This window comes from Natrix helvetica, assembly GCF_964273705.1.
Source record: "Natrix helvetica genome assembly, chromosome: 7".
Classification (NCBI taxonomy): domain Eukaryota; kingdom Metazoa; phylum Chordata; class Lepidosauria; order Squamata; family Natricidae; genus Natrix; species Natrix helvetica.
The window spans coordinates 3,984,834-4,011,508 of NC_138558.1; the positions used below are offsets into that span (position 1 = coordinate 3,984,834).

The window sequence follows — 26,675 nt, forward strand, 5'->3', positions numbered from 1 at the left end:
TGAAGCTACAGCGGTTCTGGGGGGAAAAAATGACCGATGATGAGCATTTGATACACGTATGACCCCAGTATCACATGATTGGTATTTAGATTTGCTTGACTAATGACTCACATTTATGACGGTTGCAGTGTCACTTTGGCGACTTTCTGACAAGCAAAATCAATGGGGAAGCCAGATCCACTTCACAACCGTGTTGTTGCTAATTGAACAGCAGCGGCGATTCGCTTAACGACGGTGGCAGGAAAACCGGGGCAAAGCTCACTTCACAAATGTCTCGCTTTGCAACAAAAAATTGGGTTCGGTTGTGGTCGTAAGTCAAGGACTGGGCCGCATTCCAATTTTCCTCTCGAGCGAAAGCAGAGAAATTTCTTCTCGTTTCTTCCCTTGGGTCTTTATTTTGGGGTTTCCTCTGGAGGGGCCACGGAGGATGGACTTTGTAGTACTTGGAAGCTGCTTTTTGTAGTGTTGCTGCACTGCCTAACTCACCTGGTAAATCATTTCCCATAAGCCTCAGCCTTCAGGAAAACCCGTGTGAGGCAGACAGTGCCACAGTACTACAAAAGCCATGTTTTCCAAGTATTACAAAGCCCATCCTCTCTGGCCCTCACTCTGGAGCAAAAGCAGAAAGCCCCTTGCCGTGAAGTCTCATTTTACTTTGATTTTGCAGAAGCAGAGAGAGTGCTGGTGGCACTTGATGTGTTTCTTGCCAAAAATGCGGAATTCTTGTGGAAACGGGGATCTGCTCCTATTTAAAAAAATAATAATTTTTATTGAACAATTTTCTTCATTTTGTATCACAGTTTCAATCTTTACAACACTCCACTATCAGTATATCTGATATGTACATAAGTTATTAACATTATTTTTCCTTTTCTCTTTTTGTGCGGATCTATTTTATACAGTATGTTATTATTACAATTAGATCACTATATATATTACATTTTTGTCACCTCTTAATTTACTTTAACATTCTTGATCTTTACTTCTATTCTCTAACCAATGATACCATGTGCCCCAAATCAAATACTATTCCGTTTCTCCTCTTTCTTTTATTTCCATTGTTAACCTATCCATGTCTGCCCATTCTAATAATTTTATTTATCACCATTCCTATTTTCCCCCCCTTCTTCATTTTTTACTGGGTTTAAATAGGATTAACCATATTAGCAGAAACACAATATTGCTTAAATATTGCTTAGAGAGCTGATTTGATGGTTAAGGGGGTGGCTTAGAAACCAGGAGATGGTGAGTTCTAGTCCCGACTTAGGCCTGAAAGACAGCTGGGTGAGTTTGTGTCAATCACCAGGAGACAGTGAGTTCTAGTATTGCCTTAGTCCTGAAAGCCAGTTAGGTGACTTTGTGTCAATCACTAGGAGACAGTGAGTTCTAGTATTGCCTTAGTCCTGAAAGCCAGTTAGGTGACTTTGGGCCAATCCCCAGGAGATGGTGAGTTCTAGTTTTGCCTTAGGCATGAAAGCCAGTTGGGTGACTTTGTGTCAATTACTAGGAGACAGTGAGTTCTAGTATTGCCTTAGGTTCAGAAGCCGGTTGGGTGACCTTGGGTCAGTCACTCTATCTCAGCTCAACCCACCTCATAAGATTGTTGTTAATGGGGAAAAATGAGGAGGAATAATAGGTGTGTTCACCGCCTTGAGTCACTTCTAAAATAATAAAAGTTGAGATGCCACTCGCTTAACAACTGCCTCATTTAGCAACAGAAATTTTGGGCCGGGTTGGGATTGTAAGTTGAGGAACACCCGTCCTAGAGTAAGATTTAATGATCAATACATTCAATTGACTCGGAAGAAGGAAAATAAATGAATGCAGAACCACCTTTCCCTTACCTGGTGCGGTCCGGATTTGTCATCTCCCAGAATTAACAGATTAATAGTTAGAAGGGACCTTATAGGTCATCTAGTCCATCCCCCCCACTCAAGCAGGAGACCCTACACCATTTCTGACTGAGGGCAGCCCAGTCTCTTCTTGAAAGCCTCCAGTGATGAAGCTCCCACAACCTCCGAAGGCAACTTCTGTTCCATTGGTTGATGGTTCTCCCTGTCAGGAAATTCCTCCTTATTTCCAGGTTGAATCTCTCCTTGGTCAGTTTCCATCCATTATTCTTTGTCTGGCCTTGGAAAATAGCTTGACCCTCTCCTCTCTGGGGCAGCCCCTCAAATATTAGAAGATTGCTCTCCTGTCTCCCCTGGTCCTTCTCTTCCCTAGACTAGCCATGCAAAGTTCCTGCAACAGTTCATCGTATGTTTCAGCCTCCAGTCCCCTTATCATCTTTATTGCTCTTCTCTGCACTCTTTCTAGAGTCTCCACATCTTTTTTATAGTGTGGTAACCAAAACTGGATGCAAGACTCCAGGTGTGGCCTTACTAAGGCTTTATAGAGTGGTATTCTAATGGCACTGGCTAGGAATTCTGGGAGTTGACCAGTGTCTACTGAACTGGCCTTCAGATAATGTGGATGTCAGGTCCCAGAAACCTTTGGAACCTTTGATTTTGCTAGCAGGGGAATTCTAGAAGATACCTGGGCTGGTCAGATGGCAGGACGAGAAACCAAGGATGGAAGCTAATCAAGGATATAAACAACCCAGAATTCCTAACAGTGAGGAGAGTTAACCAGTGGAACATCTTGCCACTAGACGTTGTGGGTGCTTCATCAGTGCAGGTTTTTAAGAAGAGACTCATACAATCTACCTTCCTTCCTTCCTCCCCTCCCTCCTTTCTGAAAATGCTCTAAAATTCAGGATTGTCTTAGAATATGTGCTACACCCAAGATAACAAATGTCACTCACTGGGCCCACTTTATTGTTTGCAATGAATGGCCATCATTAGTAGAGTTGTGATGGATGAATATTTTCCTGTAATTATGCAGAAGGAACAATGCGTTCATCGTCTTGCTTTTTTTCTCTTTTCCCTCCCCTCCTTTTTGCAAAAAAAAAATAATAAAATTAAAATGGTCTTATCTTGAAAACAAAATTGTTAGGCCGTGATCATCACAATGGCTTTGATTTTCACTTTGATAGTCCAATAACACGTTAGTACAGCTATCTTACTGGTAATTTATATTTATTAAATGTATTAATTTTATGAAATGGGCTTGGGCGGCCCGATTCCCAGCGACTTTGGGCCGTACGGAGAGTAAAAACATAGAGGACAATAACACAATACAGTAATAAAAACCCAAAAGCAGAAAACTCAAATTATCAAGATTATTCACCATTTCTTAAATGAATTTGGCTCCGTTTTACAAACATTCTTCCCACATTTGCTAAGTGAATCACTGCTGTTTTTAAGGTACTAAGCCGGTTGTTAAGTGAATCTCATTTCCCCCTTGACTGACTTTACTGCGACCGTCATAAATAGGAGTCAGGGGCCAAGCATCCAAATTTGACGAAGTGACCACGGGGATACTACATCGGTTGTAAGTGGGGAAAAACGATCATAAGTCTGTTTTTTTTTTTAGTGCCGTTGTAACTTTGAGTTACAAAGTCGAGGACTGCACATGTAACATATGATTGGGGAATGCTGCAGGGGTCATAAATGCAGGCCGGTTGTCAAACACACAAACTGGTCAAGTGTGTGTGGTGGTGATGGTGGTGGTTTGGAAGCTTAAATCCAGGTCCTGAATCCCTTTTTCCGGACCGTCATAACTTCAAATGTTCGTTAAGGAATTGGTCATAAGTCGAGGACGACCTGTACTTTAAAAGGATTTTTTTAAAAAAAGTGTATCTTTGTGTCTAGAAAATGTCTTCTTGTTATTTCAATTATGTGAGGTTATCTTCTCACCGAGGCTTCCCAAGAGCCTGAAGCCAACTCCTCATCCCGACAAAAAGACCCTTTTATGAATTGACTGTGAATTCTGCTCATTCACAGACAGCAAAGTCTTTCGAGGGAGGATTTACGGTCACAGACCTTATCTGGCTTGGAGAGCTGCCAGGCCCATCTCTGCAGAACTTGGCTAGGAGTCTCAGAGTCAGGAACCAATGAAGGGAACTAATTGACTCCTGCAAACTCCACTCCCCTTTCGCTCCTCTTTTATTCCCTCTGGGAGGGGCCCTTCATCGTCCACCTGTGGCCTCCCTCCCAAGTCAACCCCTGTTCTTTAGCGGTTCCCTTCGTCTGGCAACTCTGCGCATGCGCACTCTGGGAACAGGCTCCAGCTGTTCTTCTGCCTCACTGATGTCTGACTCCGAAGGCAGCTGATAACTGGCATACGGCCCTGGCCCCATCTCTGCCTCCGACACAGAGCCCTCATCAGAGCCTTCCCCAGACTCCAGGACTGGCCCAGGTTCCTCCCCAACCTCCTCACTGTGGTCCACAACAGGTTGTTCCTTCAATTTGTAGGCCTGGGGTAAAAATAATTGGCAAGGGGATGCCACTTCCCAGCGAAAACCTTCAATTTGCAAATCTTTTGTTTTTATTTTTCCTCTCCACAATTGCAAAACCAAAGTTGCAAAATGTTTGAAATCTCTCCGTAACCAAGGAAAGCAATTGATGATGTTGCTCGCTTGTGAAGGCAGATAGTCCTCAATGTAAAACAATTCATTTAGTGACCGAAGCTACAACAGCACTGAAAAAAGCGACTTGCAACCGTTTTTCACACTGACGTCCGTTGTAGCGTCCTCATGGTCACACGATCAAAATTCAGACCCTCGGACTGGTACTTACGACGGTTGCAATGTCCTAGGGTCACAGGATCCCGTTTGGCGACCTTCTGACGAGTGACTATTCACTTAACAACCGTCTTAACTTACTTTAGAGCTGCAGTGGTTCCCTTAACAACGGCATCAAGAAAGCCCGTAAAATGGGGCTAAACTCACTTCGCAACTGTCTAGCAAAGGAGGTCGTGAAATGGAGCAAAACTCTCTTCATGGATGTCTCATTTTTAGCCACTGAAACTTTGGGCTCCATTGTGGTCGTAAACCGAGGATTACCTGTAGCCATTTTGGAAGGAGCTTCTTGCTAATAATGCAAGATATGCCCTCCCCCCCCATGGGGTGCGTGTGAGAGTGCGTGAGAGGGAGGGGCCGGTGTGCTTGTGTAGGGTTGTGTTGCCAAGGGGGTAAGGTGACAATCCTCTTGTGGTTGTTTACTTTCTAATTATAGGCATCGTTTAGGTGTGGCTTTAACATGGTTGAATTGCGGCCACCGTTACCTCATGGGTTTGCAAACACCACGGGCCTCAGTTTTCCAGGCTGGGAAATGGGTCTAACGCAGGGGTCCCAAACCTTTCGGACCGCAGGGACCGCTAAATTCATAATTTTAAATCCCGCGGACCACTAACGGTATCTGCCTAATGACAGGCTGGGTGGGCGTGGCTAGGTGGTCATGTGACTGGGTGGGTGTGGCCAACTTGATGTCACTCACATCAAGCGCCTTGTGGGACCCCTCCCCTGCCCTTCCCCTGCCCGCCCGGGCTCCTTAGGGCCCCAACAGGGAGCAGTTGCTGGAGCTCAGCAGCCCCCAGGAGAAAGAGTTGGCAAAAGAGCTCAGTTAAAATTGGATCTGACTGAGGAGGAGGCTCAGCAGAAGCACCTCACTGAGGACTAGGAGCATAGGCTTCCCAAGCAGAGGGAAGAGTGCAAGGCCAGGTACCGGCGCCTGGAGGCTCAGCGGGCTGAGATGGTCAGCCAGTTCCAGGCCATGATGCAGTCCCACTGGAATGAGGCCCTCCGGCTCTTCACCACCAGCGGCTCTTCCCTCCAGCCTTCGCCCAAAGCCCCCCACCAGGAGGCTGAAGCAGACCCCAAGTCGGAATTTCTGCCCCCCTCCGACCCCCACAAAAAGACCCCGAAGGGGGAGACTCTCTGCAGCAACACAAGCGTTCATTGCACGTATCCCTCCCAGGGGCCGTAGTTTGAGGACCCCGGATTTAGTGCAATATAAAAAAGGCAAATAATTTTTCTGCGGACCACCAACATTTTCTCACGGACCACCAGTAGGTACAGTACGTCATGCCAGGGAGGAAAGTTTCTTCAAGTTTTAAACAGTCCAGATAGTCGATGTAAGACCCCAACTGAGCCCAGGATTTCTGTTGCTAAGCAAGACCGTTGTTAAAACAGTTTATGAAATTCGTCTCGCTCTGGGCAACTGACCAGGCCATAAAGAAAAAGACAATTACAGAATTAACAAAAAAAAAAAAGCATTAGAATATTAGGCACAAAAAGTTAAAAACAATAATATTCAGCTAAATGCCATATACAGCTAGCCCAAAATTTCTGTTGCTAAGCGAGACAGTGGTTAAATACGTTTTGCCCCATTTTTACGACCTTTCTTGCCGCAGTTAAGTGAATCATTGCAGCCGTTAACTTAGGAACACGGTTGTTAAGTGAACCTGGCTTCCCTCAACACTTTCACTTGTCAGAAGGTCGCAAAAGGGGAGTACGTACACCCACCCCCGGACGCTGTGACCGTCATAAATACAAGCCAGGTGCCAAAAACCTGCTTTAGCCCCGGAAACAAGGAAAATACAAGTACTCCTCTACTTATGACCACATAGGAGGTCTATATTTCTGTTGCTAAGCGAGACAGTTGTTGTGAGTTTTGTCCCGTGTTACGACCTTGTCGCAGTTCTTAAGCGAATCACTGCGGTTGTTAAATTAGTAACCTGGTCGTTAAATGAATCTGGCTTCCCAAACTGTTTTTTAAATTGTTCTTAAATATTAATTTTTATTGGGTTTTTACAATTGGGGTATTTTAAAGCTGATTTTTAACTGTCTATTGATGTAATTTGCTTCCTCCTCCGTGTATGTATGTGTGTTGTGTATGTATGTACGTTTGGTGCTGTTATATATTTTTTATGTTTTATGCTCCATTGTACGCCGCCCCGAGTCCTACTTGGAAAGGGAGCGGCTAATAAATCCAAATTTATTATTATTATTATTATTATTATTCCCCATGGAGGTCGCAAAAGGGGATCAGGTGACTCCCCCTCCCCCCCGGGGACGCTGCCACCGTCATAAATGCGAGTTGGTTGCCGAGCCTCTGAATTTTGATCAGGTGGGGGATACTACAATGGTCGTAAATGTGAAACACCTTTAAAAAATTTTTTTTTTAAAATTAAACAGTATAATCTTTAAAAACAGGAAGAAAAACACAAGAAAAAACAAGACATGCATAACAATATAAAGGAATTATGCAGCCTTCTGTATCGGAATTCATGTTTAGCCTTTATAGTTCTCCATTCTGCATTGCCTCCTATTGATTTTACCTTGTCTAATAATATAATAACAGTAGTACCGACCCTATTAGTAATATTAATTGTTCATATCACCATTATATTTACATTCTCTATTTCCCCTACTGCTAAGTCACTTATTCTGGTGCCATTGTAACTACGACCGGTCACTAAAGGAATGGCTGTAAGTCGAGAACTAACAAATTTTAGAAAGGATCTGGCCCAAACAGAAGATTGGGGTCTCTTGAGGACCATTTTTCAAATGAGCGGCCAAGAATGTCCCCCCACCTCTCTTATTTAAAAATAAAATCTCTAGGCTTCCTCTCGGCTTGATGAAAGAAAGCTAATGGGAATTAAATGGGAAAAGGATCAAAGTATTCGCTTGATGGGGCAGGACTGCTGTTCCCCCTCCCCTGGCATTCCTCCCCCCACCCCAAAATCTCAGCTCATGTGCTTTAAATGTCATTAGAAAGTCAAGCATGAAGCTACTTAAGCCCCAGTGGAGATTTTTAAAAGATGCAAGATTTGCAGATGACTTCAGCCGTGGGTGCTAGGGATGAAACAACAGAATAAGAGCGTTGGAAGGGGACCTTGGAGGTCTTCTAGTCCAACCCCCTGCTCAGACAAGAGACCCCACACCATTTAAGACAAGTGGCTGTCCAGTCTCTTCTTAAAAACCTCCGGTGATGAACTTCTAGTGGCAAGTTGTTCCACTGGTTAATTGTCCTTACCGTTAGGAAGTTTCTCTTCAATTCCAAGTTGCTTCTCTCTTTGGTTAGTTTCCCACCATGGTTTCTTGTCTTGCCATCTGATGCTTTGGAAAATAAATTGACCCCCCTGCTCTTTGTGGCAGCCCCTCCAAATACTGGATTACTGCTATTATGCCCCCCCCCCCCAGCCCTTCTTTTCTCTAGACTGGCCGTATACCCATTTTCTGCAACCGTTCTTCATATATTTTAGTCTCCAGTCCTTTAATCATCTTGTTGCTTTTCTTTCCACTTTTTTTCCCAAAGTCTCAACCTTGTTTGTTTGTTTTTTGTAAGATGGGGACCAAAACTGGGTGCTGTATTCCAGGTGTGGTCTAATTTTGGGGGAAACATGATATATGTAGGTATATACATAATTTTGTATTTATTTATCTTGTCATGTTTATGTAGTGTGAAATTGGAAGTGGTGACCCTTTGAGAGCTGTATGCAATGAAATTTCATTTTTAATAAATGCCAATTAATGTATGTCACTAAATCCAAGGAAGAAAGAGAGGGAGAGAGGGAAGGAAAGAGAGGGAGGGAGGGAGGGAAGGAAGAAAGGAAAGAAGGAGTGAGGGAAGGAAGGAAGGAAAGGAAGGAAGGTGAAGGAAAGAAGGAAGGAGGGAGGGAGGGAAGGAAAGGAAGGGGAAGGAGGGAGGGAGGAAGGAAAGGAAGGAAGGGGAAGGAAAGAAGGAGGGAGGGAGAGAAGGAAGGGGAAGGAAAGAAGGAGGGGGGAAAGGAGGGAGGGAGGGAAGGAAGGAGAGAGGGAAGGAAGAAGGAAGGAGGGGAAGGAAGAAGGAAGGGAAGGAAGGGGAAGGAGAGAGGGAGGGAAGGAAAGGAAGGGGAAGGAGGGAGGGAAGGAAGGAAGGAGGGAGGGAAGGAAGAAAGGAAGGGGAAGAAAGGAAGACCCAGCTGATTAATAAACATTAAAAACAACAACAAAAATGGTGCCAAATCAAGTGACAATAAAGTTTAATCTACCAAGGTAGGGACGTGGTGGCTCAGAGGCCAAGATGCTGTGCTTGTCGGTCAGAAAGGTCGGCTGTTCAGCGGTTCGAATCCCTAGCGCCACGTAACGGAGTGAGCTCCCGTGACTTGTCCCAGCTTCTGCCTAGCAGTTTGAAAACACGTAAAAAATGCAGGTAGTAAAATAGGAACCACCTTTGGTGGGAAGGGAACAGTGTTCCGTGCGCCTTCGCTGTTTAGTCTTGCCGGCCACATGACCACGGAGACGTCTTCTCAACAACGTCCTTGTTCTTCTTCCACGTGTCTCTGGAGGATGTTCTCCAGGCTCCAAAAATCCTGGTGGTTAAGGAATTAAAATAATCTTATCTTGAACGCCTTCCTGGTTTGAGTGCTGGAAAACTCTTCTCCAGAGCTGTCTAGACGTACCATCCACCCACCACCTCAAGTTGCTCGTCTGCTAGAATGAACTGAGCCTCGGAGGATGACAATCAACAGTGATTTTGCTCAATGAAGCGTCTTGCTTTTTAATTTCTGACAGAGAGCGATGCTCCCGAACGCCGGTTTTCAAACCCGAAGCTCCAGCTTGAGATGAGCTCTGTCATTTTTTTCACGTTTGTCTCTTGCAAATCGGTTTTTCCCCGTTTTTGTTCCTTGTTCACAGCCCTGGTTGAGCACAGCCCTTGTTGAATGGAATCAGGATTTAAACGTTGCCCATTTAAGACATGCTCTTGCAAACGTTTAAGTGGCTTAAAAGCGAAACGGGTCTTGTCCTCCCTTAGGGTGCTTTGGAGAATAGGATGACTCCCACTTCTTTGTGGCAACCCCTGAGATATTGGAAGATGCTATCATGTCTCCCCTAGTCCTTCTTTTCCTTAAACTAGACATACCCAGTTCCTGCAACCGTTCTTCATATTAGTCTCCAGTCCCCTAATCCTCTTTGTTCCTCTTCTCTGAACTCTTTCTAGAGTTTCCACATCTTTTTTACATCGTGGCGACTAGAACTGAATGCCGTATTCCAAGTGTGGCCTTCCCAAGGCATTATAAAGTGGTCTTAACCCTTCACGTGATCTTGATTCTATCCCTCTGTTGATGCAGCCTAGAACTGTGTTGGCTTTTTGGGCAGCTGCTGCACACGGCTGGCCTCATATTTAAATGGTTGTCCACTAGGACTCCAAGATCCCTTTCACAGTTACTACTACTGAGCAAGGTACCACCTATGCTGCACCTGTGCATTCCGTTTTTGTTGCCTAAATGTAGAACCTTACTCTTTTCACCATTGAATTTCATTTTATTTGATAGTGCCCAATGTTCAAGTTTGTCAAGATCCTTCTTATCTTAAGCCTATCTTCTGGAGTGTTGGCTGTTTCTGCCAGCTTGGTGTCATCTGCAAATTTGATGAGTTCCCCATTTATTCCCTCATCCAAATCATTGATGAAGATGTTGAAGAGCACTAAAGTGACAACATTAAAAAAAACTTTTAAAAAAATTCCTAAAAATTTAATTAAAGGCAGAATCGTTTCAAAATTTAGCGAGGAATGGTGCAGTAAGGGACATAAACCACAATTCCTGTCTGCTTACTGTATTTCCCCGAAAATATATTAATCTTTCCTCCCAAAAAACCCTCATTAGGGCTTATGTTCCCATTAGGTCTTATTTTCGGGAAAACACAGTAGTATTTATAATACAGGGAGTCCTCTGCTTTTTTGAGCCCAATATTTCTGTTGCTAAGTGAGACAGTTGTTGAGCTTTGCCCCATTTTGTGGCCTTTCTGGCCACAGTTGTTAAGTGAATCAACTTTGCTTGTGAGAAGATTGCAAAAGGGGATCACATAACCCAAGGACTTCAGCCGTCGTAAATATGAGTCAGCTGCCAAGGGCTTGAATTTTGATCACGGGGATGCTGCAACGGTCGTAAGTGTGAAAAACGGTCATAAGTTGCTTTTCTTCAGTGCCGTTATAATGAACTGTCATAAGTTGAGGACTTCCTGCAGAGTTAACGATACACACATGCAGAAAAATGTATGTATGGTTATTTGACTTTCTCTGGTATTATGCTTTATTCTGTTTTTTTTTTCCCTTAAGATTTGCTCCGAATTATCTTTTTTGAAATAACTTGAAAGCAATCAATAACTCCTCACTTTGAGCAACTGGCTGGGGAATTCTGGGAGTTGAAGTCCACAAGTCTTTAAAGTTCCCAAGTTTGGACACCCCTGACTTTGAGGCTTAGCTCCTAAACCAGGTTTTGTCTTCAGTCCACGTTGTAATGTCTGTCACTTTGAATGATGGCTTATCTAGGCTGATTTGGAACTTGGCGGAAAGCGGTCCCGGCCACATTTGCAGGTTGCACCCAATGGAAATCTGGGTCCTTTGGTGCTGGTATGAGACGCGAACCCCCCCTCCACCCCCCCACCGTTGCACTTTGCAAACTTGAGTTTTACGGCTTAGCGGGCCGTGCAAAGATAGCGAATGGTGGCACGCTTATTCTCTGTGTGTGGGAAGACAGGAGTTTGAACCACGTTGGAAATGGGCCACTTGACTTGAAAACCCCAAATTTTCCCTTGGGGTTTTATTACATTTGGGGGAGGGGGTGTCAGTTTTTTCAGCACAGCTGGCCAGAGGTTAAGCACTTCCTTTAAAAACGTGCAAATTGCTCTGAAGGCAGATCGAACCCCAGGTCCATAAAGGTCAACCTCTGCGTTCCCCAATGGTCGTCTAGATGGATTGGGGGGGGGCGGGATACCAAGCCTCGGGGGTGAGTGCCCCCTTTCTTGTAGCTTTCCAACCACCCCTAAGGTGAAGGTAAAAGTTCCCCTCGCACATATGTGCTAGTCGTTCCTGACTCTAGGGGGGACGGTGCTCATCTCCGTTTCAAAGCCGAAGAGCCAGCGCTGTCCGAAGATGTCTCCGTGGTCATGTGGCCGGCATGACTCAACGCCAAAGGCGCACGGAACGCTGTTCCCTTCCCACCAAAGGTGGTGCCTATTTTTCTACTTGCATATTTTACGTGCTTTCGAATGGCTAGGTTGGCAGAAGCTGGGACAAGTCACGGGAGCTCACTCCGTTATGCGGCGCTCGGGATTCGAACCGCTAAACTGCCGACCTTCTGATTGACAAGCTCAGCGTCTTAGCCGCTGAGCCACCGCGTCCCTTCAACCATCCCTATGTCAAGTCCAATATTGCATTACTGCAGACTAGTATATCAGGATTTAAGGTCAGAGGTGAGGTAAGCTCTGCCCATCATCAAACCCCCAATTGCTGCCATGGTTACAACCCTCGGCTGCCCTTGCCAGCGTGTCTGGTGGCGAAGCAGCTGGCCTTCGGTGCGTTCTGGTGCAGGGTTGAAGGCCCCTGAGAAGAGAGATCCTTGGCGCTGCCCAGCCGTCCTGAAAACCGAGTGGCGGCAGCTTCCATCCGCTGAAATGGCCTTTTGAAGGACTGGGAGGGCTTTGCGTTGCTCCGGGGAATCCTGCTGACTTAGGAGAAGCTCCCGGAAAAGTGCTGGGTCACTTTAATGGGGTTTCCTCCCTTCTCCTTCCCGTCCCCTCCCTCCTTATCCAACAGCCGGAGAGAAAGGAGTAGACATGGTGCAGCTCGCTGGTTCCTTCCTTCCTTCCTTCCTTTCCCTCTCTCTCATTCTCTCCATCTTCTCTCTTTCTCTCTCTCTCTCCTCCCTCCCTCTCCACTTATCCATCTCTTCTCTCTTCTTCCCCATCCCTCCCTCTCACCTTCCCATCTCTTCTTTCTTCCTCTGACTTTCCCTTCCTTCCTTCCCTTCCCTCTCTTTTAGTCTCTCTATCCTCTCTTTTTCTCTCTCTCCCCTCCCTCCCTTTCTCTTCACTCATCCATCTCTTCTCTCTTCTTCCCTATCCCTCCTTCCCATCTCTCTCTTCTTTTTCCCTCTGACTTTCCCTTCTTTTCCCTCCCTCTCTTTCATTCTCTCCATCCTCTCTCTCTCTCTCCTCCCTCCCTCTCCACTCATCCATCTCATCTCTCTTCTCCCCCCATCCTTCCCATCCCTCTCTTCATTCTTCCTCTGGCTTTCCCATCCCTTCTTCCCTTTATTTCCTTCCTTCCTTTCCTTCCTTCCTCTCCCTCTCTCCTCCTCTCTCTCTCTCTCCACTCCTCATCCATTTCTTCTTCCTTCCCCTGATCCATCCATCCTTCCTTCTTCCTTCCCTCTCTTTCATTCTCTCCATCTTCTCCCTTTCTCTCTCTCTCCTCCCTCCCTCTCCATTCATCCATCTCTTCTCTCTTCTTCCCCATCCCTCCCTCCCTCCTTCCCATCTCTCTCTTCTTTCTTCCTCTGACCTCCTTCCTTTTCTATTTCTCCTTCCATCCTCTCCTTTCCCCCCTCTCTCTCCTCCCTTTTTCTCTCCCTCTCTCCCGCTCTCCCTCCACTCACCCATCTCTTCCCTCTTCCAATATTCTCCCCCGTCCTTTCCTCCAAGCCTCCATCTACCCCTCCTTCTATCCATCCATCCGAAGAGAAAGCTTACCAGAAGAGGGAGGACGGACGGACTCCAAAGGCAGCCAGAGCTCAGATCCTCGCAGGGACCGTTCCCAATTCCGCTGAACCACCAAATACCTTATTTTTTCCCTGGGAATTGAGTCCACGTCCCCCACCTTCCTCTCCGTCCTGCTTTTCCACCTCTTCATTCCCCGGCTTTTCCTGCCCACCCACCCGCCTATTTCCCCCCCCTCTTTCTCCCCCCCCCCTGCACCTGGGATTGACGGGGACCAATGTTGCCTCTGCCCACCCATTTTTCCCCGCTCGCCAATTGGAAGTGAGGAAGGCAGAAAGATGCCTCGGCGGGGTGACTATTAATATGGAACGCCAAGGCTGGGACCATGAGCTCCCTTGTCTGCCGGGCTTGCTCGTCCACCTGAGTGTGCAAAGCAGGCGGGAGTGGATCTTTTGGGTGGCCGGAAGGAGGCGAAACCCCCGACTCGCATTGCATCCATCATCGTCTCTGAAGTTGCAGTGTTTATAGGTAAGCTTGGCTTTTCCGTCAGCACCTCCCCAGCAGCAATTCTAACCGGACTGCTTCTTAATTATTTAATCCCAAAGTAAACCTATATTGTGAGGTTGTTTGTTTGTTTGTTTTCTTCCGCCCGCTGGCTTTAAGAAGCCTTCATCCCTCGTGCTTTGGGAGCAGAGAGAATGCATTTGCAAATGTGTTTTTACCGGCAGAAGAGGAATAAATATAATTTAGCACCGGAGTTTGGGTGTCGGGAAGGAAAACAAACCCACAGCGGGTTTTTGTGGGTGTGTTGTGTTGCCTGTGGCTCCAAACAGCTGATCGCACAAATCGTTCGAGAGGGGAAACCTTATTTGTGGATGCGTTGATTGTCAATGCTGGTTTTGCCGGCTTTCACACGGAAGGTTTAATTTAGCCGAGGATCTTAGTTTAACCTGGATGAAGCACAGGGCGGTAAGGGGGTGTTTTATAAAAGTACATAAAAGTAATAAGTTATTTTATTGAATGCCCACGCCGGCCAGAGTCACCTCGTAGGGGAAATAGGCGACCTAGAAATTTAATTAAACAAATAAATAAAATAAGATGGGGTGGACAAAGCGAAGTAAACTGGGATTTTGGGGGGTGAAAAAAAACCAAGAGATTTTAAACTTGAACCTTTGATTTCCAAAGCAAATAGGATCACTGAATTATTTACCTACGGTTTTGTGTTTCCATAATTCCAGTTTGCTTTGTAGATTTAAAGACCTGAGAACTTATTTTATTTGGAAATAAAGTGTTCTGGATAGACAGACAGACAGACAGACAGACAGACGACAGACAGACAGACAGACAGACAGATTTTATATATGTATGTATGTATGTATGTATGTATGTATGTGTGTTACTAGTCTCTCTTTATTTATCAGCACAAATACAAGATATATATGTATGTATGTATGTATGTATGTATGTATGTATGTATGTATGTATGTGTGTTACAACCCCTGGTATGCCTAATTTATCAGTACAAATACTGATATATATATATGTACGTATGTATGTATGTATGTATGTATGTATATATATATGTATATATATGTGTATATATATGTGTGTGTGTATATATATACACACACATATATATACACATATATATACATATACATATACATACAGATAGATAGATAGATAGATAAGATAGATGATGGATAGATGATGGATAGATGGATAGATAGATGATAGATAGATAGATAGATAGATGATAGATAGATAGATAGATAGATAGATAGATAGATAGATAGATAGATGATGGATAGATAGATGATAGATAGATAGGATTTGCATCTTTCTGATATGATGGATTAATTTCTTTAAAAAATGTCTTTGCATCACCTCCTTCTCCGATGGAGATAAAGAAATAAGTAATCCCTTCACTGGCTGATCCCCCAAGACCATTTCCTGTATTAGGAGTATAAATTTGTAATTAATTTAATATCCCTACCCCCAGTTAGAAAAACACAGTGAAAATAATGTCCGAATAATTGAGCCAGAGAGAGTCTGTGGAAGATTGATAGTTCCCAGCTTCCAGTGAGTAAAACCAATTTCTTTTTGTGTGTGTTTATCGTCCTGCTTCTTGTTTTATTTAACTTGTTAATTAATTATTGAGAGTTGCTCGTGTTTTTAGTCGGAAACGCAACGCTCCTACAGTTAAAATAGGAAAAAAGGGTTCGATCAAGTTTTTTTGACAATGTCAAAAATGTAAATAAAAGTACAATTGGCTTGAAATGTTTTTCCTCTTGGGTCCAAAGTTAGCAAGATGCTTTGGATAAATAAAGAGGAATAAAAAGTGAATTATAAAAAATGGAGATTTGGAGAAGACTGGAGGATCTCGAGCCTTTTTAAAACTACAGTGCATTAGTCCTGACTTTATTTGATTTTTTTGCTTTTATCGATCGAAAAGGCATCTGCAGCCTGCTAATTGCCAAAAGAGATTCTGATAGGACATAATTGGGAGACATTTTGAGCCGGATCCGTCCGTTTGTGCGCTGAGTTGGATTTCTGTGGCTTGAGGAATGCTGTTGAGGTAGTTTTGCCCCATTTAAGTTTGAAGGGAGCTTGACATGTTAATGCTATTATGCTTCTATTAAAATATGAGAGGTTGCACAAGTAAGGATTTCCACGGTGCTGAAATGGCCGGATGCCGCATAATCCTTATTTATTTCTCTTCTGTGGGAATTCTACCCATTTCAGAGATGGAAGACTGAGGCCCATTGCTCTGATTTTAAGACAGCCATTTTAAACCCTTTTCCTGCTGTGTTCCACCCATACAGGAGGCTGTACTATAGAGGAAAACCTTTAAAAAATGTCTTTTTTAAAATAATGGAATTGTGAGGACTAGAATCATGCTGGAAAACAAGCTTACTGTTATAGGAAATGGTGCTGCTTAAAATTACGATGTGATTCTATTTTAAGATATGCAGCACAGGCTCCTTAGCTGTACGCCAGGGGGCTATAAGTGGAATTTTGAGCACTGTATAGAAATATGTATTAAAGATTTAAACAATTTCCTAAAAATTGATTTAATCTTAACACCAGGTGGGTTCAGAGATTATGGCAAACCATGATGCTGGAAAGTTTCAGCATGCTGAAAACGAGCTTTTCTTGGTTTGTACAAGTAGTCCTCGATTTACAACCGTTCATTTAGTGACCGAAGTTACAACGGAAGTGAAAAAAAGTGACTTATGACCGCTTTTTCACACCTAACGACCGTTGCAGGTTCTCCCCAGCCATGTTTTGAAAATTCAGACGTTGGGCAACCGACTCCTATTTATGACGGTCCCGCGATCCCCTTTTGCGACTTCTGACAAGTCAGCGGGGCAGCTGGATTCATTTAACAATGGCAGGGATTCACTTAACAACGGTGGCAAGGAAGGTTGTAAAATGGCGCAAAGCTCACTGAACAACGGCCTCGCTTAGCCGCGGGAATTTTCGACTCGTAAGTTGCGGTCGTAAGCCGAGGACTTCCTGCAAGTTTGGGAAAACGGGAAGGTCAGACGGAGGTGGGAATTAGACTAGGATTTCCGTTGACTCCGATCGCTGCAAGCAAACCTCCCTCTTTCCAGCAGAGGCGTTAAAAAGCAAGATCTGTTTTTCTCTCCTCTGCCATCTTTCCAAAATCAAAAAAAGATGACCCCTTTTTCCTGTTTACGCGATCTCTATCGGGACCCTCGCATACATCCCGACATGCACCGGGCTCCTGATTCGGTTCCCGGACACGCTTGTCGCTTTGTGCAAAAATCTCTTGCAATCGGTTGCTGCAAAAAACCCACAATATTTTGGGGGCATGGGGGTGTAAGAGGGAAGACGGTGGCCCTTGGAAGCGGTTTGTGTGTGTTTCCTTATGGCACCTATATGGGAAGGCTGGCACAGGGGAGCAGAAACCTCCAACCCACAAACACAACACAAAACAACACAACAACACACACACACACGCTCTCACACCGCCTGGCTGATCTGGGCATCTTGAGAGTGGGCTTGGGTCGACCCCTCGGGCCGTGAAACCCACTTCTCCGTGGATTTCAGCCAGCGCATACGCCTCGCAGAAAAACCCTGGTGGATTTTGCTTTGCATTGTTGGCTTGTTAGTCAGCAGGCTGGAAATGAAATTTGCAAGCCAGAAATTGGGGATTGGAGGTGGGGGGGGGCAGGATTCCAGACTCTGCCAATTCCCCCCCTCCCCCGTTGCGTGGGTGCACGTTTGCCTTCAAAGGATCACCTCAGCCTTGCTCTCTTCCGAAATGCCATGGATATTTCTGTGTGCCATCTTCGCCCCATTTCTGTTGTGTGTGTGTTGTGTGTGTGTGATCTAAGAAGCGAGGTTTTACCCTTTTAGGGTGGAATAACCGAGACACCCCCCCCCCCAAAAAAACTATGCCTCGTTCAAAAGAGCGTGCGAGAGATTCAATACGTGTCTTTCAAAATAATGTCGGATTGGTGGGTCAAGCTTTGGGTGGAAAACAGATAGAAACAATTCACTTAATTCTGCGGAATGAAGGACAAGCAAGGGATGGAAACTAATCGAAACCTAGAGCTAAGGGGACATTTCCTGACAGTTGGAAGAATTAACCAGTGGAACAGCTTGCCACCAGGCGTTCCACCCCGAGAGGCTTTTAAGAAGAGATTGGACAGCCATTTTGTCTGGAAAGGGCCATGAGGGCGAATCTATGGCAAGCGTGCCACAGGTGGCACACGGACCCCTCTCTGTGTGCCACCGCTCCACCACAGCACCACCGCACATGTGCGTGTGCCTCCCACCGGCCAGCTGGTGCTCGTGGCTGCGCAGCGCATGCGCAAGGCGCATGCGCAAGGCGCATGTGGGGCGGACACACGCACATGAGTGTGGGGTAGGATGCATGTGCGGGGGGGACACATGTGCGGGGGTGTGTACATGCACAGCCCCCCCACTCCCCCCCCGGATTTGGGCCTGGAAAACCACCTGCGCCAACCTGGAAGCCAAAATGGTATGAGGGGGAGACATGTGCGCCCCTCCCTGTGCCCCATTTTGGGGCTGCAAAGCCACCTGCACCAACCTGGAATCCCGAAAATTTGTGGGGGCGCATGCGTGGGTGGCACTCACATTGCATTTTGGGGTTGCGCATGTTTGCGCACACTGGGCGCTTGGCACCAAAAAGGTTAGCCCTCACTGGTGTAGGGTCTCCCGCCTGAGCACTGGGGTTGGACTAGAAGACCTCCAAGGTCCCTTCCAACTCTGTTATCCTGTTATCAATCAGTGGAAGGACCTCCCTCCAGAATTTGTGAAAACTCCCAACACTGGAAGTTTTAAAGAAGAAACTGGACAGTCATTTGTCTGAAATGGTCTAGAGTTTCCTGCCGGAGCAGGGGGTTGGACTAGAAGACCTCCAAGGTCCCAACTCTGTTACGCACTGTCTTTGCAATTAGGTAACTTTTGAAATTGTTATTTGCTTGGTGGCTGCATGTCTTTATGGGTGCAAGTCTTTGGACCAGCGGTGGTTAAGATTCATTTTAAAGTCTTAGGGATACAGGCAGTCCTCGACTTAACAACCACAATTGGCCACCAAATTTCTGTTGCTACGCGAGGCTTTTGTTAAATGACTTTTGCCCCATTTGACAACCTTTCTTGCCCCGGTTGTTAAGTGAATCCCTGCAGCTGATACCATTAGTAACACAGCTGCTAAGTAAAACTGGCTCCCCCATTGACTCTGCTCGTCAGAAGGTCACAAAAGGTGACCCTGCGACCGTCGTAAATATGAGTCAGTTGCCAAGCTCCTGGATTTTGATCAGGGGACCACGGGGATGCCATATGTGTGAAAACTGGTCATCAGTCGTTTTTTTTCAATGCCGTTGTAAGTTCGGTCACTAAATGAACTGTTGTAAGTCGAGGAATATCTGTACTCTCCTGAAAGCTTTGATTTCCCTTCTTTGGGGTCAGTTTGTAGTAGTGCCTGCACAGGGGAAGTTGCATTTGCTTTAATTCTTCTCCCTTGGACAGTCATGTCAAATTAAAAAAAAAGTCAGAAGGGAGCCCAGTGTCATCTTTTTTCCAACGTTTTATTAAAAGCTAGATGGATACCCGTGCTTCGTGACGAAACTATGAGATCGCCTTGAATCTGGCAGCAGTTCCATAGGTGGAAGGCGTAGACATTTTGGTGAGGTACCAACATTTAGTACTGTAAGGAGCCTCAGACTGCTCCTGAGGGAAGGAGTGGAATGTCTGCTGGTTTGAACTGAGGTAACGGAATGTGAGGCAACTGGCAGTTGGAACAGAGTTCTTTTCAGGTGGGGAGGGGGAGCAGAACTCCGTAGCATCAGAGCGTGTTAATTACTGTCTAAGAAATACTGGAATAGAGCATTCAGTTTTGGTCGTCACGATGTAGAAAAGATGTGGAGACTCTAAAAAGAGTGCACAAAGATGATTAGGGGACTGGAGGCTAAAACATATGAGGAACAGTTGCAGGAAGTGGGTAGGTCTAGTTTAATGAAAAGAAGGACTAGGGGAGATATGATAGCAGTCTTCCAATCTCTCAGAGGCTGCCCCAAAAAAGAGGGAGTCAAGCTATTCTCCAAGGCACCTGAGGGCAGAACAAAAAGCAATGGGTGGAAACTAATCAATGAGAGAAGCAGCTTAGAACTGAGGAGAAATTTCCTGACAGTTAGAACAATTAATCAGTGGAACAGAAGTTGCCTCCAGAAGTTGTGAATGCCCCATCACTGGAAGTCTTTAAGAAGATGTTGGATAGCCATCTGTCTGAAACGGTATAGGGTTTCCTGCCTAGGCAGGGGGTTGGACTAGAAGACCTCCAAGGTCCCTTCCAACTCTACTATTGTATTGTATAAATACTAATGATCTAATGGTCATTTCGAAAAATCCTTTCTTAGCGAGCACCTAGAAGCCAAGAGATTGTACAGCCATTTGTCTGAGAAATGCAGGGACTCCTGCTTGAGCAGGTTGGACTAGAAGACCTCCAAGGCCCCGTTCGACTGTGTCATTCTGCATTTCTGTAATTCCTTTGCCAACCTGGCACCAATCTGTTTCGCCCTGTTCTGTCCACGCTGTGACTTCCTGACCTGCACATAATTTTCTCATCCGGACAAAGAGATGTGCTGGGTGTTTCATTTTTCAGTGCACTTTCCACAGCATGATGTGGTCGACACAATCAAAAGCCTTTGTGTAAATCAGTGGAGCAAACCCTGACTCCTATTTGGCATTCCTCGGCTTTTTTTCAACGTTGCTTGAAAAGATTATTTAGAGCAGGCGATTTTCTTATTGTTGATCCTCTCCTTGTAATTTACAAGGAGAACACAACGGGGTAGTACGGCGCCGTATATGGTATAATATTGCGCTATGAAATTAATAACAATGCACGCAAACGCCGTCTGCGGAAAGAAGATGGGGAGTCCTCGGCTTACGACCGCCTCCGCACCCAACATTTCCCTGGCTGAGTGAGGCATTGGTTAAGTGGACTTTGCCAGTGTTGTTAAGTGAACCGCCGCTGTTGTGATGTTAGTCATACGGTGGTTAAGTGACTCTGGCTTCTCCGTTGATTTCGCTCGTCCAAAAATCGCCAACGACAATCATGTGATACACAGACACACACCCAGGACACTGCAACTGTCATAAATATGAGTCAGTGGCCAAGCTTCAGTGGTCTTCCCTGGTGGTCAGTGGCACCACCAGTGGCCAAGCGTCTGTATTTTGATCACGTGGGGATGCTGCAACGGTCGTTAAGTGTGAAAAAAGGGTGATGTGTGATTTTTTTCCCCAGGAGTCTAGGACGTTTAGGCACTGAGACTCTTGAATGGATCCCCTTCGCCCCCCAGCCACCCTCCTCAGCTGACACCGCTGGCCCTCCTCTGGCCATTGCCCATTGCCAATGGTCCCCTGGCCCTCCGCCCGCCACCCTTCGTCCCTTCCCATTTGCCCAGGCATCGCACAGGACAAATAACCCCCATACAATTGGGTGGTGGGTAGAAGCAGTGGTGCTGCGGGGGCAGCATGCGATGGGTGATGGGCTGGGGGGGGGGACAGCATAGGATGCAACATTTTTTTTCTAAAGGGGCTTTCAGAACCAATTGGGTGGCTCCACAGCTGTGGTTGGTTGGAGCTTGTTTTCTTGCAGATGTTTCATTACCCAACTAGGTAACATCACCAGTGCTACAGGAGAGGGGGTTTGTGGAGTGGATGGATCTTGGTGCCGTCTGAGCTTGGTGTTTCTCTTGCAGACGTTTCGTTATCTAACTAGGTAACATAATCAGTGCAAGAAGGGATAGGGGTTTTCAGAGAGGAGGAGGAGGGCAATGACTGTGGGTTCTTTGGTGCTCTCTGAGCTTGGTGGTTTTCTTGGAGACGTTTCGTTACCAGACCGGGCAACATCATCAGTGCTACAAGGGAGTGGGGTTTGCAGAAAGGAGGAAGAGGAGGAGGAGGATGACAACGTCGACAATGACTGGGGGGGTGTCTTTGGTGCTCTATGCGCTTCGTGATTTTCTTACAGATGTTTTGTTACCAAACTAGGCAACAACATCAGTGCTACAAGGGGATGAGGTTTGCAGGAAGGAGGGGGAAGAGGAGGAGAAATGTGGGGTCGTTGGTGAATTGAGTTTGGTGGCTTTCTTGCAGACGTTTTGTTACCAAACTAGGCAACATCATCAGTGCTGCAAGGGCAGGGGGCTTGCGGAAAGGAGGAGGAGGACTATGGAGTCCTTGGTGCTCTCTGAGCTTGGTTGTTTTGCTGCAGACATTTCAGTACCAAACTAGGTAACGGTACTATTAGGTTGTAGTAACAGTACAGTTATCAGTAACATCAGTAGCACTGATGACGTTACCGAGTTTGCCGATGAAACGTCTGCAAGAAAACCACCAAACTCGGAGCGCACCAAAGACTCTTCGAAGCAGCCTATTCTTGACTTAAAAGTGCAAAGGGAATCTTTTACTAGTCCTTTCCCAGATTATTTAGGAATTTATGGGAAATGTAGTGCCTGCGATGGGTTCGAGTGAGGTGTGGCTAAGTTCAGCGTTGGAGTAAATCCAGACATGAATGCCGGTACTGATCTGGAGCAAAATATCTTGCATGAGATTTAATTTAAAAAAAAACTTGTCTTAAGAACTCAAATCTGTTCAATGTACATGATGGGGCTGTTTTTTGTTGTTGTTGTTGTTTTGCTAGCAGCTTTTAATATATATATTTAAACCAGGACTGACTGACGAGGCTTTAAAGATTTGTTTATACATTAGATATGGGGTAAAAAAAGAGATTTTTGTTGTTGTTGTACATTTAGAGAAAGCGATGCGCCGCAATATTAAAATGGAAGGAAAGTGTTAAGCATGGGAAGGAGTTTTTTTCTGATAGGTGATGAAGAGAAGATAATAAGAAATTAATTTTGTGGGGTATTATTTGATGGAATTAGATGTTAATGGGTTGTTTCTGGTAGCTCTTTAATGGGATTTTTTTTCTCTGATTAACTTTGAACGACGAAGCTTTATAAAGATTTGTTTATGGAGAAAATAGGTTTTTTTTTTTAATATTTAGGGAAAATGAAAAATTCATTATGCATGAATATGAAATGAATTTACTTGTTTACGGTTATGATATATGTTATTTCTGGTGGACTTTTGCTGATGTTCTAAACTAGGCTTCCTGATGAAGCATAAATCACATGCTTAGCCCCCAAAATCCTCTTTTATTTAAAAAACGGTTGTAATGATTCACAAACAGTTTGTGAAGAGTCCAACGGAAGTCTGCCACAGTCTTTCAGGGTAATGCTGATAAGCCCCCACCTTTATCTCCCTTGAAACGCTGCCAGAGACCGAATCGCCCTTTAGTTTTGCAAGGCCAAATGGAGCACAGAGTCAAAACGGAGCTTCAGAGTTTGAACGGACCAGAATGAACTAATTGCTTCCTGCAAAAGCTCACGCTTGTTTGCTCCTCTTTTATCTCTTATGGGAGGGGCAGCTGTTAAATGAGATTTGCCTCATTTTATGACCTTCATAGCCACAGCTGTTGAGCGAAACACTGAAGTTGTTAAGTGAGTCTGTCATTAAGCAAATCTGGTTTGTCCTGTTGACTTTGCTTTGTCAGAAGATGGCTGGGAAGATTACTGATAGTGACCCAGGGACAGTGCCGCTGTCATAAATAAAAGTAGTCCTTGACTTACGACAGTGACCAAAGGTACAACGGCACTGAAAAAAGTGACTTATGACCATTTTCCAGACTTGCGACATCGCAGCGTCCCTGTGGTCATGTGATCAAAATTCAGATGGCTGGACACTGACTCACATTTATGACGGTTGCGTGTCCCGGGGTCACTTGATAACTTTTTGCGACCTTCTGACAAGCAAAGTCAGTGGGGAAGCCTGATTCACTTAACAACTGTGTTACTAAGTTAACAACCACAGGGATTCACTTACGAATTATGACCAAAAAAAGGACATAAAATGGGACAAAACTCACTTAGCAGCCGTCTTGCTTAGCAACAGAAATATAGGCCTCCTATGTGGTCGTAAGTCGAGGACTACCTGTCTTTTCCTTGTTTCCAGTGCTCAAAGCGTGTTTTGGCACCTGTACTTGTACGGGCAGTCCTTGATTTACAACCGTTCATTTAGTGACCAATTCAAAGTTACAGCAGCACTGACAAAAGTGCCATGGCCATTTTTCACCCTTACGACCGTTGCAGCATCCCCAGGGTCACGTGAGCAAAGTCAATGGGGGAGCCAGATTCATTTAACGGCAACTGCAAAAGTCGTAAAATCAGGATGGTTGTGCAGGTGACCCATTTTACAATGGTCACAAGTTGTGGGCAGGCTCCCATTACGGTACCAAGTCGAGGAACGGGCTGTATCTTAAGACAACGAATGGCAATAAATTCCAAAGAAACGTCCATTGTTTTGGGCTACCCCATTAAGATACAAAAGGATCTCGACAAACTTGAACTTTGGGCCCTATCTAATAAAATGAAATTCAATGGTGAAAAGAGGAAGGTTCTACATTTAGGCAAGGAAAACGAAATGCACAGGTGCAGCATAGGTGGTACCTTGCTCAGTAGTAGTAACTGTGAAAGGAGTCTTGGAGTCCTAGTGGACAACCATTTAAACAGGAGCCAGCCGTGTGCAGCAGCTGCCAAAAAAGCCAACACAGTTCTAGGCTGCATCAACAGAGGGATAGAATCAAGATCACGTGAAGGGTTAATACCACTTTATAATGCCTTGGTAAGGCCACACTTGGAATATTTGCATTCAGTTTTGGTCACCACGATGTAGAAAAGATGTGGAGACTCTAGAAAGAGTGCAGAGAAGAGCAAGAAAGAGGATTAGGGGACTGGAGGCTAAAACATATGAAGAACGGTTGCAGGAACTGGGTATGTTTAGCTTAAGAGAAAGAGGAGGGGAGACATGATAGCAGTCTTCCAGTATCTCAGAGGCTGCCACAAAGAAGAGGGTGTCAAACTATTTTCCAAGGCACCTGAGGGTAGATCAAGAAGCAATGGGTGGAAACTAATCAAGGAGAGAAGCAACTTAGAACTGAGGAGAAACTTCCTGACACTTAGAACAATTAATCAGTGGAACAGCTTGACTCTAGAAGTTGTGAATGCTCCAACACTGGAAGTCTTTGAGAAGATGTTGGATAGCCATTTGTCTGAAGTCATGTAGGGTTTCCTGCCTAGGCAGGGGGTTGGACTAGAAGACCTCCAAGGTCCCTTCTAACTCTGCTATTGTATTTGTATTTGTATATTTGTATTGTATCAACTGCGATTGGTTCAAGCTTGTTTCAGTTGCTAAACAACCAAGAGGACCGATTCGCACGAAGGTTATTGAGCCATAGTGTTGGTTTAAAATTCACACAGCAGGCTTCCTAAGCCAACATCAAGCGGATCACGGTATGGCTTAGCGCCAAGCCATCATGCTGGTGTGGTCTGACACACACACCCTCACGCCCCTGTTTCGTTTGGGATGCTTAAATTTTTCATTGAATACAATATATAGAATAACAGAGTTGGAAGGGACCTTGGAGGTCCTCTAGCCCAACTCCCTGCTCAAGAAGGAAACTCTATACCATTTCAGACAAACGGTTGTCCCATCTCTTCTTAAAGACCTTCAGTGATGGAGCACCCACAACTTTCTGGTGGCAAGCTGTTCCATGGGCGGATTGTTCTCTCTGTCAGCACGTTAAAATGAAATAACGATGATATAATGAATAATGGATATAAATATAGATTGAAATACCACATGGATTGACAATTAATAATGGAAAATTATATTTGGAGTTGTGGATGACTGGAAATTCTATGGTTAACGGAAAGTAGAAATGTGTAATATGAATCAATGGGAATTCTTTGACTTAATCTTTACTCTTATCTCTTAGAGATTGGTGATACAATTTTATAAAGACTTAGTATTACCTAGTACATAATTATGGATGTAAGGAAACAAGGATTGTCACAAATGAAAGAATGCTAACGGTAACTTGAACACACAATGCTCAATTAAATATTTAATTATGCTTAATGGATAATCAGTGACTTTATTCTTAACTGTAAAAACCGTTGCACAAAAACTTGTAACCAAACGACATGCTTGATGAAATTGTGGTCCTTCTTTTCTGAACCTTTAAGGATACAGAATAATAGAGTTGGAGGGGACCTTGGAGGTCTTCTAGTCCAACCCCTGCTCGATACCAGGAGACCTTATGTCGTTTTAGACAAATGCTTGTGCAATCTCTTCTTAGAAACTTCCACTGTTGGAGCATTCACAACTTCAGGTGGCAAGTCGTTCCACTGGTTAATTGTTCTCACTGTCGGGAAATTTCTCCTCAGTTCTAAGTTGCTTCTCTCCTTGATTAGTTTCCATCCGTTGCTTCTTGTCCTACCCTCAGGAGCTTTGGAGAATAGTTTGACCCTCTCTTCTTTGGGGCAGCCCCTCCAATATTGGAAGACTGCTTGTCAAGTCACCCCTAAATCCTTCTTTTCATCAAACTGCTTATACCCAATTCCTGCAACCGTTTTAGCCTAAGGCGAATGTCAGATCCTGGGGGATGCTGGGAGATGTAGTTTAATAATCTGTGGGGCCAGGTTTTCCTCATCCTGATTATAAAAAACAAAAAGCCTTAAACCAGGGGTCTCCCAACTTGGGAACTTTGAGACTTGTGGATTTCAACTCCCAGAATTCCCCAGCCAGCCATGGCTGGCTGGGGAATTCTGGGAGTTGAAGTCCACAAGTCTTAAACGTTCCCAAGTTGGGAGATCCATGCCTTAAACTAAAGGGACTAAAATGTGGGGTCTGGCCC

At 45.0% G+C, this 26,675-nt stretch overlaps 1 protein-coding gene across 1 annotated transcript in view; it reads left to right on the top strand.

The window, feature by feature from the left end:
- The window catches only part of SLC4A11 (solute carrier family 4 member 11), a 166,319-nt gene that overhangs the window by 37,269 nt on the left and 102,375 nt on the right, over positions 1–26,675 (top strand). The gene's annotated exons all lie outside the window — the stretch shown is intronic.